General features: G+C 43.0%; 1 protein-coding gene across 1 annotated transcript in view; it reads left to right on the top strand.

The window, feature by feature from the left end:
- LOC144764166 (A.superbus venom factor 1-like) overlaps window positions 1-17,463 on the top strand; it is a 1,132,054-nt gene that overhangs the window by 207,939 nt on the left and 906,652 nt on the right. The window lies entirely within an intron of this gene.

Genomic DNA, 17,463 nt, shown 5'->3' with positions numbered 1-17,463 from the left:
CTGGCGGTCACATCCAGTATATTTAACATTGCGGCGGGTGCTGCTGTAAGCAGCACCCGCCGCAAAGTTAAAAATGCATGCTGTGCATTTGCATGCACAAAGCGGCAGGCACCACGCGGTGCCTGCCGCATTGTGCATGCAACTGCAGGGGAATACCATAGGTACCCCCCATGTGCACCCCCCACCACCCATTTCACCCTGGGGGCCCGCAACGGGCCCCCAATGCAAGGACTGTATGCCTTTTCGTGGCGGCATTGCCGCCACGGAAAGGCATAGCCCCCAGCACATCCTAATATGGCTGGCAAGGCGACCGCGGTGGAAAAGCAGCGGACGGTCTTCCCATCCGCCACGGTCTTCCCGCCCGCCACGGTCCCCCCGCCATTGTAATATGGCGGGGGAAATAGGTGGTGGACGGGCAAGGATGGCGGACGGATCGCCACCGCCTGCCTGGCGGTGGCGATCCGTCCGCCATCCTAATTGACCCCTTAGTATGGTAACATATTCACAAAGCAGTTTGATTGCCGATATCTATTGTGCTGTGTAGACGATAAATAAGCACCAAATGGTGTAGCCATATTGGTGGTATGGCTAGGGTGAAAGTTATCATATATACATGACGTTTTGTGGTGGGCTAAGCATCGTAAGCGCATCAACACAAAAAAACGGTGGTAAGTGCATGAAAGGAAGATTATCCTCACGTTGGCTTGTTGCCAAATTTGCGCCATGGAGTAGTCTGACAGAGGAGTGGACCCTGGGAAGATAAGGGGCCTCAGAGGGTTAGGGACCGGTGGAAAGAGAGCTTACCCGGCTCGTAGCTGAAGCGCTCGGTTTACTCACGAAAATTTCGGTCAGTGTCTCCGTTGAACCTCTTGTTGTCTCTGCGGCCTCCGTAAGACTGTCCTGGGCCGTGTTTGTGCGTTAAATGCAGTCTGCATCATTCGGATCACCTGTGCGGGGAAGGACAGAAAAAACAGACAGTGCAAGCACAAGCTGAGTCATGGCTATGCTGTGCATGTGCGGGAGAGTAGTGTATCCTGCTGTGAACATGCCCATGTGCGGGAGAGTAGTATATCCTGCTATGATCATGCCCATGTGCGGGAGAGTCTTGCATTCTGCTATGAGCATGCGCGGTACCGATTGTCGGCGCCTGCGCATTGGGTGTGGCTGTGTAAGCTGTACCCAGTGTACACAGATTAGTGTACAGGTGTAGTAACATGAACGGTTGAGAAATAAAGAGCGCTAACTGGGAAAAAAGGACTTAAAAAGCACTGTGGGGTTAAGTTGAGCGCTATTGCACCTAAGTGCCGAAACGCGTCTTGCTGGTGCTTGAAGGTTTCATTAAAAATCATTGGAAACCTCCCCCTCGTGAGTGCTTTCTTCTTTCTTGGCGGCTGGATTTACCGCTTTTCGGAAGGATCTTGGGAGCTCATACTTCGAAGCGGGCACACCCCCGCATTGACAGCATCCGCTCGTGAGTGCAACTGGCTGGTGGAATCTGGGAGCAGTTGATATATATATATATATATATATATATATATATATATATATATATATATATATATATATATGTATATATATATATGCAGCAAGATTCGCATCCAGTTAAGAACGAGAAGGGACACAGCGGGTCAGTTTCTGGTCAGTTTATTGGCATGACGCGTTTCGGATTCTCTTCCTTCTTCAGATGCCACTTCTCTCTATGCAGGTGCAGTCAGTGGTCCTATCTTTATGGTGAGTACTTCTCCCCCATTGGATGGTGTATGAACAGACCACATGAACCAGCATCCCTCTGGGCGGAATGCGTGGTAGCTACCTGGATCAAGATTAGTGTCTTTGAGCAAATAAACTGTGCCTCTGCTGCCCAACGCCTTCTGCAGCCTTCGTATCGGGCAGAGTCCAGGATGCACCCATAATGTGGTATGCTCACTGTGTAATCACAGTCCGTAGCTGAACTTCGGCCCTTCCGTGGCCGCAGCGTACCAAGCACCTTTCGCTCCCACGAAAACACCTCCAACTTCCACTGGTGTGCTTGGTTCGTCAGGGCGGGTCCCATGAGCTTGCGCAGTGGTCACGCAAGAAATATGCAGCAAGATTCGCATCCAGTTAAGAACGAGAAGGGACACAGCGGGTCAGTTTCTGGTCAGTTTATTTGAAAAGTGGCATGACGCGTTTCGGATTCTCTTCCTTCTTCAGATGCCACTCCTCTCTATGCAGGTGCAGTCAGTGGTCCTATCTTTATGGTGAGTACTTCTCCCCCATTGGATGGTGTATGAACGGACCACATGAACCAGCATCCCTCTGGGCAGAATGCGTGGTAGCTACCTGGATCAAGATTAGTGTCTTTGAGCAAATAAACTGTGCCTCTGCTGCCCAACGCCTTCTGCAGCCTTCGTATCGGGCAGAGTCCAGGATGCACCCGTAATGCGGTATGCTCACTGTGTAATGACAGTCCGTAGCTGAACTTCGGCCCTTCCGTGGCCGCAGCGTACCAAGCACCTTTCGCTCACACGAAAACACCTCCAACTTCCACTGGTGTGCTTGGTTATATATATGTGTATGTGTGTGTGTGTGTGTGTCTGTGTGTGTGCATGCATGGTTGTGTGTGTGTGTGTCCTTTAAATATTTTTAAGGGGGACACTCTTTTTTTTTATTCCTTACCTCCCTTTACCTCTACCCACTTCCTAAACCCTAAAATCTCCATTACCTCTACCCATTCTTAACCCACAAAATATGCTTACTTCCCTTTACCTCTACCTACCTTTAAATCCCGAATTCATCCTTACCTCCCTTTACTCTACGCGCACATAGAAGAAATTATTTACAAAAATACTGACCTACATGATAAAGTACTGTGTGACAAATACAGCAATACTTAACTGCATTATAAATTGATGCATGTAATGGATGTGTTCTAAAGGCTGGTTCTTTGATTCATAATCTGTTAGATGTGTTTAGTTAATTCATTGAAATCTACATCATATCCTTTCAGAATATGTAATATTAATTTCAATACGTAATATTAATTTTAAAGCAAATCAACATAAGTTCAATGCAAGCCATATTCATTTAAAGATGGGTCATATTTATTTAAACATGGTTTGGGCTCATTTTGACATGTGCTTTATTCATTAAAATCATGCTACATTTATCTCACATAGTTTCATATTCATTTCAAAAAGTGTCATATTCATTTTAGTGAATATCATTTCAATTTTGATGTAGTCCCTATTAATTTCACAAGATGTCATATTCATTTTAAAATAGTCCTTATTCATTTTATCATGTGTCATATTCCTTTAAATGAATGTCATATTTATTTCAATGGATGTCATGTTCACCTTAAAACCTGCCATATATTTTGAACAGGGGTCATATCCATTTGAACAATGGTCATATGTATTTCAATCCTTGTAATATTTATTTTGATGTGTATCACATTACTTTCAAAGCATAACATATTCATTTTGACATGTTTCATATTCATCTTCACATGTGTCATATTCCTTTCAATGGATGTCTCATTCATATTAATACATCTCATATTAATATTAACATGAATCATATCCATTTCAACACGTATCATAATCATGTCGATGTGTATCATATTACTTTCATTGCAAGCCGTATTAATTTTGATAAATGTCATATTCATTTTAATGTTACTTGGACTTATTTTAAAACATGTAAATTAATTTCAATGACGCTCATATTCATTTCAACTCAAGTCATATTCATTTTAACATGTGTTATAGTACTTTTCAACCAATGTTATATTTATTTCAATGGATGTGGTATTCATATTAACATTTATAATATTAATTTTAAGATGCTACCTATCCACTTTAACATATAACGTATTCATTCGAATAAGTTACATATTAATTATAAAGCATGCCATATTCATTTTCACAAACTTGAAAATTCATGAGAATTTCAGCTTTGCTCATTCTCATTTTAAGACATGTCACATTTAATTCAATGGGGCTTATATTAATATCAACACAAGCCATATTCATTTCAAATCATTTCCTATTCATTTCTTTATATTTCATATTCGTAGCAATCTGTATAATATTCATTTCAATGCTATTCATATTCATTGCAACATGTGTAATTTTTATTTCAGCATATGTTATACTATGTTCAATGTATAATGTATTAATTTCAGTACCTTATATTCATTTCAATCTGTCATGGTTAGCCATAAAGGCAAGCCCGTCTGCGCCCGTCCGCGCCAGGCCGTCGCCAGTCGCCAGGCCCCCTGCATCTTTCATAGGCGAATCACGATGGTATACACGTGAAGAGCTTCTGGGTCTGGCCTCCAAGTGCTCTTCAGCACCTTGGGCTTTTCAGGAGTCGACTTTTGCGTGCAAACTTTGCGTATTTAAGGTGGATTCTAGGGAGCAGCTTTCCTGCCCACCTAACTGCACTGAATTTAAGTTTCTTAGCCTCAATTGTCGCTCTATTGTGAGACACCACTCAGAAGTATTTGATCTTTTGATGGACTAGGGCCCAGATGCCCCTTTTCTCACTGAAACCTGGCTTACCCAGGAGACAGTGGCTGAGCCTTGGTTAGCCCTCCCCGATGGATATACTCTAAATAGTATTAATAGAGAGGGGGGGAGAGGGGTAGGCATTGCTGTGATAGCTAAAGAAGCACATGCCGTTAGCCTGACCAAGGATGGAATAGCAGGTCGCGAAAGCGCTTTGTTTAAAATTAAGCTTAGCTGCAACCTGACTATGTCTGGTCTTTTAATTTACAGACCCCCCGGGCCCTCCAGAGAATTTTGAGATGACCTAGTAAATAAAATTGGACAACTGGCCAGCAAAGCGGCAAACTTCACCATCTTGGGGATCTTAATCTGCACCTTGAGCAGGAAGGAAAGACCGAGATCATAAGTTTTTTAGCGGATCTAGAAGCCTTCCAGATGCCGCAACTTGTCCGCGAGGGCACACACGCGGCTGGGCACTTGCTTGATCCCATCTTTTCCAACCTTAGTTGTTTAAAAACCCTCTCCCCAGTCCCTGAGACGTGGACGGATCATTCACTATTATCATTCTCTCTACAGTGGCAGGGCAGAGTTGATGTGGCCCGTCTAGTAGTCGTGGAAAAACGGCCTTGGCATAAGTTAGATGAGGAGATGCTCGCTACTTGGTTAGCGGAGCACAGACCCCATCTTCCTTCAGATGTCGAGGGGGCGCAGGTGTGCTTTCATAACTGGCTGGTAGTTAGTCTGAACAGCTGTATCCCGGCGAAGCAGGGAGGTAAGGGACGTGGGCCATCGAATCCTTGGTTCACTGATTCACTAACTCAGGCAAAGAAGGGGTGCAAGCAGCTTGAGGGTGCCCGGCGCCGCTCACATGAGGCTTCTGCCAAATTAGTATATCGAGCGGCGGTCATGGAATATCATTAGCTTATCCGCAAAACGTGGGCAGAGTTTGTAGCCAATAAAATCTTGGCTAGCTCTAACCCCGCCCAGACCATCTTCTCGTTACTTAAAAATATGAAGAGCACGGGTGAGATTAGGGCCTCCACTGTAGCCTCGAACCATCAATGCGAGGCTCTAGTACTCCACTTTGTGAATAAAGTGAAATTGATCTATCAGGACCTCTCCAATAGGACTACCCCTACTGAGAATGTTGTGCCTGTAGGGATGGACATCCTGGAGGACAACTATTTGTCAGCCTCCCTTTGCTGTCGCCCCAGGAATTTGAGGCCTTATGTGCTAAAATCAAGTCAGGTTCTCCAGCTGACCCGTTGCCATCGACCGACTTTCGCCAGCTTCAGCCACTCATTTCCCCTGTGGGCCTAGACGTGGCCAATTTGTCCCTGAAACTTGCTTCAGTCCCTAGGGCGTGGAAGCATGCAAAGGTCATCCCATTGATAAAAAAGCCATCATTAGATCCAGAAGACCCTGGCAATTACCGCCCTATATCCCAGCTGCCTTTCATGGCCAAGGTGGTGGAGGCGCACGTGAATTCCACCTTTTCTAAATATATCGACGAGCGTAACATCTTTGACTCCTCCCAACATTGGTTTCGACCCGCCACAGTACGGTTCAGCTCTACTGGCTGTAACGGAATCCATCCGGAGCAGGCGGTATGTGGGAGACTCCGCGGCCTTGGTCCTATTGGACCTAAGTGCCGCTTTTGATATGGTGTCCCACGAGATCCTCCTCGAACGCCTCTGGGCGGCTGGAATCAGGGGTGGTGCTCTGGATTGGATTTGTTCCTTTTTGGCAGGGCGGTCTTTCCAAGTCTCAGTGCCACCGTTTCACTCTCAGGACCACGCTTTGCACCATAGGGTACCTCAAGTCTCCATCCTGAGCCCGCTTTTATTTAATCTTCATGTGAGACCTTTGGCGGAGGTGGCTAGAAACAGGGGGCTATCCTTAGTGTCGTATGCCGACGACACCCAGCTGGTGATCGCCTTCTCCAAAAATTGCCGTGCAAATTTGGAGAAGTTTAAGGAGGATCTGTTGGTTATCTCGGACTGGATGAAGGCTGATTGCCTTCAACTAAATGCCAGTAAATCCGAGATCCTACTGTTCGGAAAGGACCAGGAGCTCTGGTCCGAACAGTGGTGGCCTGACCATCTCAAACCTGCCCCGTCACCCAAGGAGGCTGTAAAGGACTTGGGTGTCTGGCTTGACACCAGACTGACATTCGAGAAACAGACAAGAGTGGTGCCGCGGTCTGCTTGGGCTCTTGAGAGGACTGAGGCCCTTGCTTGGTTTTTTCCTCCCAGAGTGCGCCAAACCATCGTGCAGGCCTCCATTCTTGCTAGGCTTGATTATGGTAACTCTTAATATCTGGGTACAAACAAAGAAGATATCATTACCTTTGTACAAAAAATGCAGAATTGGACCTTCATTTTCTCATTAAGTTTGCAGATGGTCTTATCAACATTCAAAGAAGGGTTCAGAAAAAAATGGAGTTGCACAATGGGGAAATCCATGGAGTTGTTTAAAAACTCAGTGGAATTCCACAAAATTCAGCTCCGCACTACTTTGAACAAAAAACCTAACCCATCCATGTAGAATGAGAACACAACAGCCAGAGGCCCCACAGCCGCCGTTATTTGCCCAGTATACTGAGGTGCTTTAAGAGCACACTGCAAGCCTACGTTTTGTTATTTAAACAAGTGGATGGACATACTATTTTCATATATGTATATGGAGAATAAAAGCAGCGACCACCAAGACAGTGTCAACGATTAAGCAGTAGCATTCATTAATGCATGTTGAACAGACGAGTGGATGAAAGGATGTGGTTGAATCTGGGTTGTGCGACGTAGAAAGCTACGGTTATGTCACACGAGTTACGTAACAACAGATGTTCTTGTTCCAAGCGGAGTTAGCTGATGTGCGGTACCTTTGGGACCTGCTCACACTCCTTTCTTGTACACCACTTATAAGGTGGCAATTCTTGTGCCTCATAACTTTTCTCTGACACTCCATCTTCTCCATGCATGAGCCTCTGCTTGCTCCCAGACCTCCCCTCGCAATGAAAAAGGCTCAAAGATCTGCCCTGAAAAAAGCAGTCAAGCCCACATTCTCTGGTGTTGGATGCCTGACATCCCTATCCGCCTCCCTTCACATCAACGACCCTTTGAGGGAAAAGGTAGGAAGACCATGTCAGGTTTGTGTCCGAGAATGAGTCTGGGCACTGGAGTGGCTCGACGACCTTCTCCCTGGGCTGCAGCTCCTCGAGGGTGCCTCCTACAGCCAGCCTCTGGATTACTTCAGTCTGCCTGCATCTCTATATTTGATCAGCGTCCAGCAGGGCTCGCAGGTCCAGGGTCCAGGATCTGTCCGCTCTGCACCACAGGGAGCCTGAAGACGGGGACACCCCCTGTGGGGGTACAAAAGCATCCAGGCCCCCTCCCGTGTACAGACTTTCAGAAAGAAAGGAGGGAGGAGACTCATCAGACTTGGGATTTCCTGAAGGAAAGCGACTCATCGGAGCCGGCACAATGCGGGCGTGTCTTTAGAATAAGGTCCGGGGTAAAGGGGGGTTGGTGCTCCACGGCACATTCTGCCACATGTAAACAGGCAGAGGGGGCATATTCAGAGTGCACAAAACAGGGTGAGCAGCAGTGAGTGAATTGGGAAAATCCGCTCTGCTGTCGGTGGGTGGAGTTTTGCAAACTCCGCAATCGAAATGGAGCACGGAGTGGGCAAAGCTCTGCTAACTCTGCCAGAGGAGCAAAGTTTGCCTTCCACCCTTACAAGTTACATTACCTGCACAGAAAATAGTAGTTTAGTGGTGAGTGGTAGTAGTGACACAGGGCCTGAGTTAGAGTGCGGGTTACTCTGTAGCAAGGGCGATGGAGTACCCTTTCCTCAATACTGAAGTTCCTCCAGCCTAATTTAGAGTCCGGCAAACCTTCAGCAAGAGACTGCTTTGTCTCTGCTACTGACATAGGCTCATAATTTTGCCATTTGTCAGCCCACCATATTTAGAGAAGGAAAACTAATGGTAAGTTTATAGTTTCCCTTACCGCCATCTAAAACATAGCATATCGAGAGTTGAGGTTCTGATTACAGCACTCCTAAAAGTAACAATTATGACAGTCTGGGCATAAAATATAAAGCCCTAAGCACAGAGAAACTCTAATTATCATAGAGAATACCACAGGGAACAAAAAGCAAAGTTCTATTCGATAGGGGGGTTCCAGAAAAATTCAGATACAATCCACTTTAAATTTCTTCAGTCTTTTCTTTATTGATGTTCAAATTTCATAAAACAAATTCTCCCAGCACGTAAATCGCCAACACGTGTTGCGTCCCACACAAGGACTTCATCAAGGCTGGAAAAGTTAAATGATACAATATATAATTACAAAAAAAGAATATATACATTTATACATATTTACAGGTTGCCATACTAACATACTGTGTAAGGTAACGGCATCAGCATTTTAGATCAAATTCAATACATTCGGTGTGATAATGAATCCCATATATTATATATACAAAACATAATTATACATTTACAGTCCTGATCAAAGTTCATCTCAAGGCAGAACAGATTAACATAGTGCACGGTTGGAGAACAAAGTGAATATATGTGGAGAGAAATTTCCTATCCCTACACACAAAAATATTATTATGTACAATTAAAATCTTATGTAAATACACCCACCATTAATATGGTAGAGAGGTGTCTTGTCTGTTCATCAAAATAGATGCAAACTGCAGTATAGGTGAAACAAAGCACCTGAAGGGATGAAGCACAGTATTCACATTTAAGATCTACTAGAAACTGTGATGATCAAAGCAACACATTATGTTGAAGAGAGCCAACAAGCGGAGACATATATTGCAAGAATAGAAAACAATCATGGAGATTTAATATGCAGCGTCAACATCTACGTTGGAATATGGAAAGCGAGATGATAAACGTTAGTCTCCAAGTTAATGCTAAAAGTGCTATAGTACATATTAAGGTTCATCATAGGAAGCGGTTTTGGTATCGGTAAGCAGTTGCTATATAGTATAAACGCCTATTGTCAAGGCTCACCATTTATGTAGACGGATGAGTGGATATCTGCAGTGCAGTGCAAAGAATTGGTCCAAGTATGTCTACAAGTCGCTACACAATCAAATACGATGGAATGACTGTATTAGTTAAATTGGGAAGAAAAGTAATGTATCGATCAAGAAACAAGTATATTTTAAATCTTAAAATAACAAGACAAAATAGGAAAGCACATATCGGTTAGAGTCTTAGGCAAGAAGATCCATATAATTTATCTATCATGAGTCAAAACATCAAAATTGGTATATGACACAGATGCCAAATGTAAGACAAAAGACGTGCACATTTAACTGAACCCTATGATCTATAGAGGGTACCAAATATTTTCAAACAACATGTCCCCACTGTGGCGTACCTAGGTATGTACATGTCGATATACAGGCTATACACTTATAAGTTGAAATTACATTTGAATATCTACTGGTCGACATCATTGGCGGTAATCATTGTAGATAAACTTAAGAATGCTCACAAGTTTAGAAATATATAAAAATATACTATGTTATTGAAGAGAAGTGATCAACACTAGCCGAGTAGATCGATATCCCATGTTTAAAAACTATTCGTACACAACGCTATAAGATTTAAAGCCAATACATGATAATTATCATATGTTAAACTCGTGAGGACCATGGTGCCCCGCAGATTACAAAAATGGTGCAGACAGGGAGATATGTCTCGGTAGCTAGCAAAAATATATGCTGAGATTATATTGCACACTAGTGTTCGGCCCAACTAGACCATGCGCATCGGGACCCAGAAAGTTCTCATACAAAATACATTTCATTCAAGATAAAGATTTCCAGAATGACAATTATAGCCAAAGTTACTGGTCTCGTGAGCAAAACTCACCTCAGCAGGTATAAACCGATCTTGTAGTTGTAAGTCTCATGTTACATAAAAGTCTAGATTCTGGGTAGACGACCAATCGGTATTTATGGAGTTTAAGTTTTCGCAACCATGATAAGTTGCTAACTAGAAGACAATTTATCAAAAATTAAAAAGATTTCAAGACCCAATAAGGGGGGACTTTAGATATTACAGTTAAAGCCGACCTAATATCAGACATGTGAGGTGTCCCTATCCCGCTTACCAGCAAAATTAATGATCCCGCTTCCACATGAGTCCGTCTCCCGCAGCAGCAAACGGTATGGATGCAAGGACGGCATTTTATACACTGGCCTTTGAATTCAACCAGCCACCGTGTGATGCGAGGGCCACTCGGCATAGAAATGTAGAACAGACTCAATCTTGAGTAACTTCCTCCTCTCAGTTAGATTGGCGTCCATCTTTGAGTATGTTTAACCTTATCGAATACGATAGACAAAACTTAAAGTCACTCGCATGAAACCAAATGACATACAAGTGAATATTAAGTACATATAAACGATTATCATTATCTCAATCGATGTTGAGGCATATATATCATAAGGAAACCAAACATTGTCTAAAAGAGAATACTGTTCTAAGTCGGGGTTTGGCAGCCATATTGGAATGGATAGAGTAAAACAAGCCGCAGTTAGGCCCGAGAACTGAAAACCACAAAAGATACCGATGGCTAAATGATGAAAGATAATTCATTACCACAGAATATTTTGTAATTTATGTAGGACACAAGAGTATTCATACTATACAGAAGGAGAATCATTAGATAAAAACAATGTGGCAGTGAAAACTATTCAGGTAACAATCAAACTGAAACAGATGGGTGTTGATGTTCATTGATAAGTCAGTCTTTCAGAAAGACGTATAGTTCACGATCAGTATTCAGTCCCCTATCTATCGCCCTTAATTTGATTAGCCACTGTGATTCACATTTTCTCAGTGCAGTGACCCTATCACATTCTCTTGGATTGGCTTTGACTTCAGTAATGCCATGGAATTTGATCGCAATTATTTCAGATCCTGCATGGGCCGTGTTGTAATGGACTGCCAAGGGATGGCTTTTATTAAAATTGCAAATTGCTCGTATATGTTCCTGAATTCTTTCTTTGAGCGGTCTGGTGGAGCTTCCAATTAAATCTGACCACATTGGCAAATAATACAATATACAGTAAACTTGGTGTTGCAGTTTATAAATTGAATAATGTGGTGAGTTTGTTGGGTATTATATTGGAAAGTCTTCTTTTTGTCGTCAGCGAATTGACATACACAACATTGAGTGCATTTGAAGAAGCCTTTAGGTTTGTTAGGAATCCATATGTTGGTGTTACTAGTTTTTACATTCTCATTAACTATAGAGGGACTTATGATATTTCTGAGAGTTCTTCCTCATCTATATGTGATTTTAGGTTTGTTGGTTAGATAGATTTCCAAATCAGGGTCCATTTTAAGAATTCTCCAATGTTTATTTATGGTCCTATACACCTGATTACTATGTGAGTTAAATTGTGTGATGAAGGATATTTTGTCATCTTTCTTTGTCAGTGTTCTTTTATTTTTACGTTTCAAAGTTTCAGTTCTGGACACTTTATTGATACGATTATGTGCCTTGTCCAATACTAACTTGTCGTATCCTTTTATAGAGAAGCGTTCCTTTAGGTTGTTTATCTCATGTTGATCAGGACTGTAAATGTATAATTATGTTTTGTATATATAATATATGGGATTCATTATCATACCGAATGTATTGAATGTGATCTAAAATGCTGATGCCGTTACCTTACACAGTATGTTAGTATGGCAACCTGTAAATATGTATAAATGTATATATTCTTTTTTTGCAATTATATATTGTATCATTTAACTTTTCCAGCCTTGATGAAGTCCTTGTGTGGGATGAAACACGTGTTGGCGATTTACGTGCTGGGAGAATTTGTTTTATGAAATTTGAACATCAATAAAGAAAAGACTGAAGAAATTTAAAGTGGATTGTATCTGAATTTTTCTGGAACCCCCCTATCGAATAGAACTTTGTTTTTTGTTCCCTGTGGTATTCTCTATGATAAGTAGAGTTTCTCTGTGCTTAGGGCTTTATATTTTATGCCCAGACTCTTATAATTGTAACTTTTAGGAGTGCTGTAATCAGAACCTCAACTCTCGATAGTTTATGTGACACACACTGCCTGTGTATGCCATTAGCACCTTGAGGTAGTAGGTGCCCTGAGTTTCTTTAGCACCCATCTTATAACTCCCTGTGATTCTTTTTTCTATACATAATTGTGTACAAATTGCATATTTAACAATATTATTCTCTCAAGTGCTGTGCGGACGTTTCCCTATGGGAACACTACTACCTAACTCTGCTGTATCTAAAATATAGCAGTATGGGAAAGTAAAAACATTTCAATTACCCTTATGCTGTGGGAGAAAACTCCCATGGCAAAGGGGTCATTCCTTTTTTATTTCCAAAAAGAAAATCCCACTCTGTTTTTGCTTTTTTTAAATACAAAGTGAATTTGAAAGTGTGCCATATGGCTCTGCCATGTTGACGGAGCAGTATGGCACACTTTCTATGCATTGACAGGAACCACTGTGACAGCACTCTCCAAGGTATAAATGCTTGGAGCGTGTGCGGCGCAAGAACTATAATTAGGAGATCAAATACACGTATAAAGAAGCTATGAAAAATATCATAGGGCCTGTCATTCTTCTATGCTAAGAAAATTACTAGTGCCCCCAATATTTTCTATAGAGCTTTTGCAAATTGGTTGCTGATTTTTGCAATAGGATGGTAGCTGAAATCTGTGCATCCTTTGATAGACTAATGGACAAGGCTACACCTACTGCTCCAATCTCTTATCTGAAGCCAATACTATCTTTGTTTAGCCTTGGTTTTTTTTGTGTCCTCATTTGCCATTTCTCACTTCTAACTGGCTTCTGAGCTATCCCCTTGCCATAGTATCCTTCCCTCATGGAAAAACTCAAGGCCTTAGGAAGAAAGGAGACCAACTACCATGACATACCATTAAACTGCTGTAATCATAGGACCAAATCGAAAGACTAGTCCAATATGTCATCTTCCTGCTATTGTCTGTAATTACATTTTATCACCCCTTCCCAGCCAGAAAGTTACTCGGTCCATGACTTAAAAGGTTTTTTAGATAAGGGTCTGCTCACATCTAGCCTGTATGTATATAACAGTGAATCCAACCATTCCGCTTTGGAAGGGGGCACTGATTGTATCAACTGCTTGCAGATCTGTCTTCTACCCAACAAGATCATATAAAACAACAGTTTGTTGCCATAACTTAGTGAGTCTCCAACCTCCGGCAATGTCCCAAAAATACTATTTCAGGGTTTACCTGGATTTGGATGTGAAGAAGATCACTCAAAAACGTACAAACCTCTTTCCAGAAGGTCTGAATACATGGGAAAATTACAAACGTGAATTTCATCAGCACTTTGTAGGCCGCACTTCTATTGTTTAGCCTTATTGATGATGTAAATGTTGTGACTTTTGTGAGTGCCACAAAGTCTGGGTAGCTCAATGACTGGCACTGCCATGGATTCTAAAAATGGGTAGTGCCATTCTTTCTCCAGTTTGGATCAGTCTTTATGTGTATTATGTATGCATTTGTTCCTTCAATGTGGAAACATGCTATGATTGTTCTTCTCCTTAACCCCTTCGACGCTAATGACGAGCTCAGCTCGTCATGAGGTACACCTCTCGTACGCTGATGACGAGCTGAACTTGTCATGAACCGCGGGTTTTTCAAAAAGTCAGCGCACAGCGGGAAAATGCGCAGCACCGATGGTGTTAAAAAGACCTCCTTGTATGCTTTGAATGTTGAAAACTATAGGCCAGTCTCACTTCGGCCAGCACTAGCGACGCTCCTTGAAAAGCATATAAACGCTCAATTATCTAAACATCTAGGATCATGTAATCTTCTCCACAGGTCTCAGTCGGGTTTCCTTCACGGTCATAGTTCCGAATCACCCACTCCTTGGACTTACTGAGAATCTCAGAATGATTTTAGATACAGGAGCAACTGAATCCTGGATTCTTTTGGATTTGAGTGCTTCTTTCAATACAGGCTCCTACTCCGTGCTTCCCAGGAGGCTCAAGCATAACAGAATTCAGGTGAAGGCTCTCCGTAGTTTTGTTCCTTTTTGCACAATCGCTGTTTTCAAGTCGTACACAAACCATTCTCTTCTACTGTATAAATGATGCCTTTTGGAGCCCCACATGGAACCTCTTTGAGTCGCACCCTTTTCCAAATATGTGTCCGCACTGTTGGGTGGACATTGTAGAGGCTTTCAGTCTTACGTTGTCTCTCTTACGCTGATGACACGCATATTGTCTTCTAATTAGCTACAATGGAGGACAATATAGTCAGTCATAGACCATGCCTTTTTGCAGTGGCTCAATGAATCAGAAATAACTGCCTCAAATTAAATGTAATTAAACTGTTATGTTATAAAGTTATAATGGATTTATACCGCGCTCAAATACTCAAGAGTGTCCTGGTGCACACCATTACTATGACCAGATGGAACAGAGAGTTAAATCGGCTGATTGAAAAGGAAGGTTTAAAGTTGTTTTTTAAAAAGTCTGAAGTCCTGGATAGAGCATAATTCCAGAGGAAGGGAGTTCCATGCTCTAGCAGCTTTAACGGAGAGGGACTGTCCCCCCAGCTGCATCCAGCGGAATCGGGGGATCGCCATCTGTCATTGGGTGGCTGAGCGCAAAGATCGACTAGGAACATAGAAAGCAAAACACTTCCTGATATACATTGGTCCAAGACCGTGCAGGGTTCTATGGCCAAAGTGAGAGCCTTATAGTGCACTTTGTGGGTCACAGGGAGCCAGTGCAGAACTCGTAAATGAGGTCTTACGCTAAAATCTACCTGAGATGTTAAACAGAAGTCTAGCTGTAGCGTTCTGTGTGGTGTGCAATTTTTTTATCAAATATCCAGGGATGCCAATGTACAGAGCATTGGCATAATCAATGTGGGAGAGGATGAGAGTGCGGGCAACCATCTCCTTGGCAAGCCTTGGGAGCATGGGGAAGAACCTTCCTAATGATTTAAGAGTGCCAAAGCAGACTCCAGTAAGTTTCTTGATTTGCACTGCAAACCGAAGGTCTTCACCAAACCAGACCCCTAAGTTCTTTGCAGGGCCGCCCTCTAACTTATGTCGAGAGAAGTCTGGTGGCCACAGGGTTTCTCTAAAGGCGGGCGGAAACTGACCATACAGAAGGACTTCCGACTTGTCCTCGTTGAACTTCAGTTGGGCATGTGCAAGCCACTGGAACACAGACGAGAGACATTTCTGGGCAGTGTCTGTAGATAAGTCGGATTCATTCCAGGTAAATAGGAGCTGGGTGTCATCGGCGTAAGCTATTTCTTTTTCTCCCAGCTCCCCCACCAGCAAAAAAAATCAAACGAGTCAGATAGATATTAAAGAGCAAAGGGCTCAAAGTAGAACCCTGTTGGACTCCAGTAGACATTTTCCTGGCAGCTGATGCAAACTGAAGTTCTAGTTGTAGGAAAACAGCTGGATTTGTGGGGCTCCCAATGGTAGCCAGAAGAGCTTGGACCACTAGCTGAAGTTGAAGTTGAAGTTGAAAGGCTTTTGTTGAGCGCACTGACACCAAGCGGTTTCATGGCGCTATACCCAGAGTTCAGACAGAAAAGGAAAAAAGGGTGAAAAAAGGGGGGTTTAAGGTAAAGAAAATGCTAAAGAAAAATGATAGGTTTTAAGAGCTTTCCGGAAGTCCGTATAGTTGGTTATGGACCGGATAGGAAAGGGAAGGCTATTCCAGAAGGTGGGGGCAAGAGTGGAGGAACGGAGGCCACCATGTTTTTTCCTCTTGAAGCGAGGGACTACCAGGAGGATAAGAGAGGAGGAGCGAAGGTCTCTTTTAGGGAGATAGGGCTGGATTTTGGATCTGACAAAGCCGGGGGCAGTGCCTGCAAGAGCCATAATGGTGATGCAGCCCAGCTTAAAAAGGGAGCGTTGGGAGATAGGGAGCCAGTGAAGGGATTTGAGGAGGGGAGTGATGTGATGGTACTTAGGAAGCTGATATATCAGGCGTGCAGCCTGGTTCTGAATGAGCTGTAGGCGCCGAAGCTCGTATGCCGGGATTCCTACAAAGAGCCCATTGCCATAGTCAAGGCAGGAGGTAATCATGGCCATGACAATGAGCTTAAGGGCCTCAGCCGAAAAGAAGCGGGAGATTTTCCGGATGATGCGTAGGGATAAAAAACAAGATGATACAACGGCGCTTATCTGAGGGCGCATGGTCAGATCTTGGCTGACTAGGATACCTAGAGTTTTTACTTTGACAGAAGGGGAGGGAGGGGGACCAAGGGCAGGGGGCCAAAATGCAGAGGACCAAGGACTGGGGAGATTACCGGTAAGCAACTAGCTATACAGAAACAGACTGTCAAAGTCTTGGAATCTGACTGGACAGCAAGCTCTCAATGGACGATCACATTATTAACGTCTCTGCTAACTGTTTCAGCCTTCTCAGATGCTTGAGGAAGGTTCTTTGACTTCCCCCCACTTCTGTAAATCACAGTTGTGGGATTTTTAACCCCACCATAAAATGTATGACTACTGTGTCACAGGATAATTAGGTGGTAATCATGCTGAAGTCAAAAAAAATTTAACGAAAAACATTGGCTGTGATCATGGCTATGTTTATGAAAGACATCAAATTGCAAAAAAGGAGATTACAAATACAAAAAAGGAATGTTGACTTTTTGTTGTTGGGTGCACCATTCTGTGTTTTATTTCTGCCTAGCAGCAGTATCAAGGAATGGCTGATTCTCTGACTGGAAAGAACTGTGTGGGAGGTGCAGTTCCAAGGGTCCGCTGTTGAAATGTGTGTTTATAGAGCATAACATAACATGTATGAGTTGTCCGCTGGGGTTGCTGTAATCTTAAAATTTGGAGGGCAATTACTCATTTATGGTGATAGTGTAAAATATTCTGTCACCCTGACCGAGTAACTGCACTCTACATCAAGCCCAC

Source organism: Lissotriton helveticus, chromosome 1_1 (genome assembly GCF_964261635.1).
Source record: "Lissotriton helveticus chromosome 1_1, aLisHel1.1, whole genome shotgun sequence".
In the NCBI taxonomy this organism is placed as follows: Eukaryota; Metazoa; Chordata; class Amphibia; order Caudata; family Salamandridae; genus Lissotriton; species Lissotriton helveticus.
The sequence above is the reverse complement of the archived record's forward strand: the minus strand, read 5'-3'. Positions and strand labels throughout refer to the sequence as shown.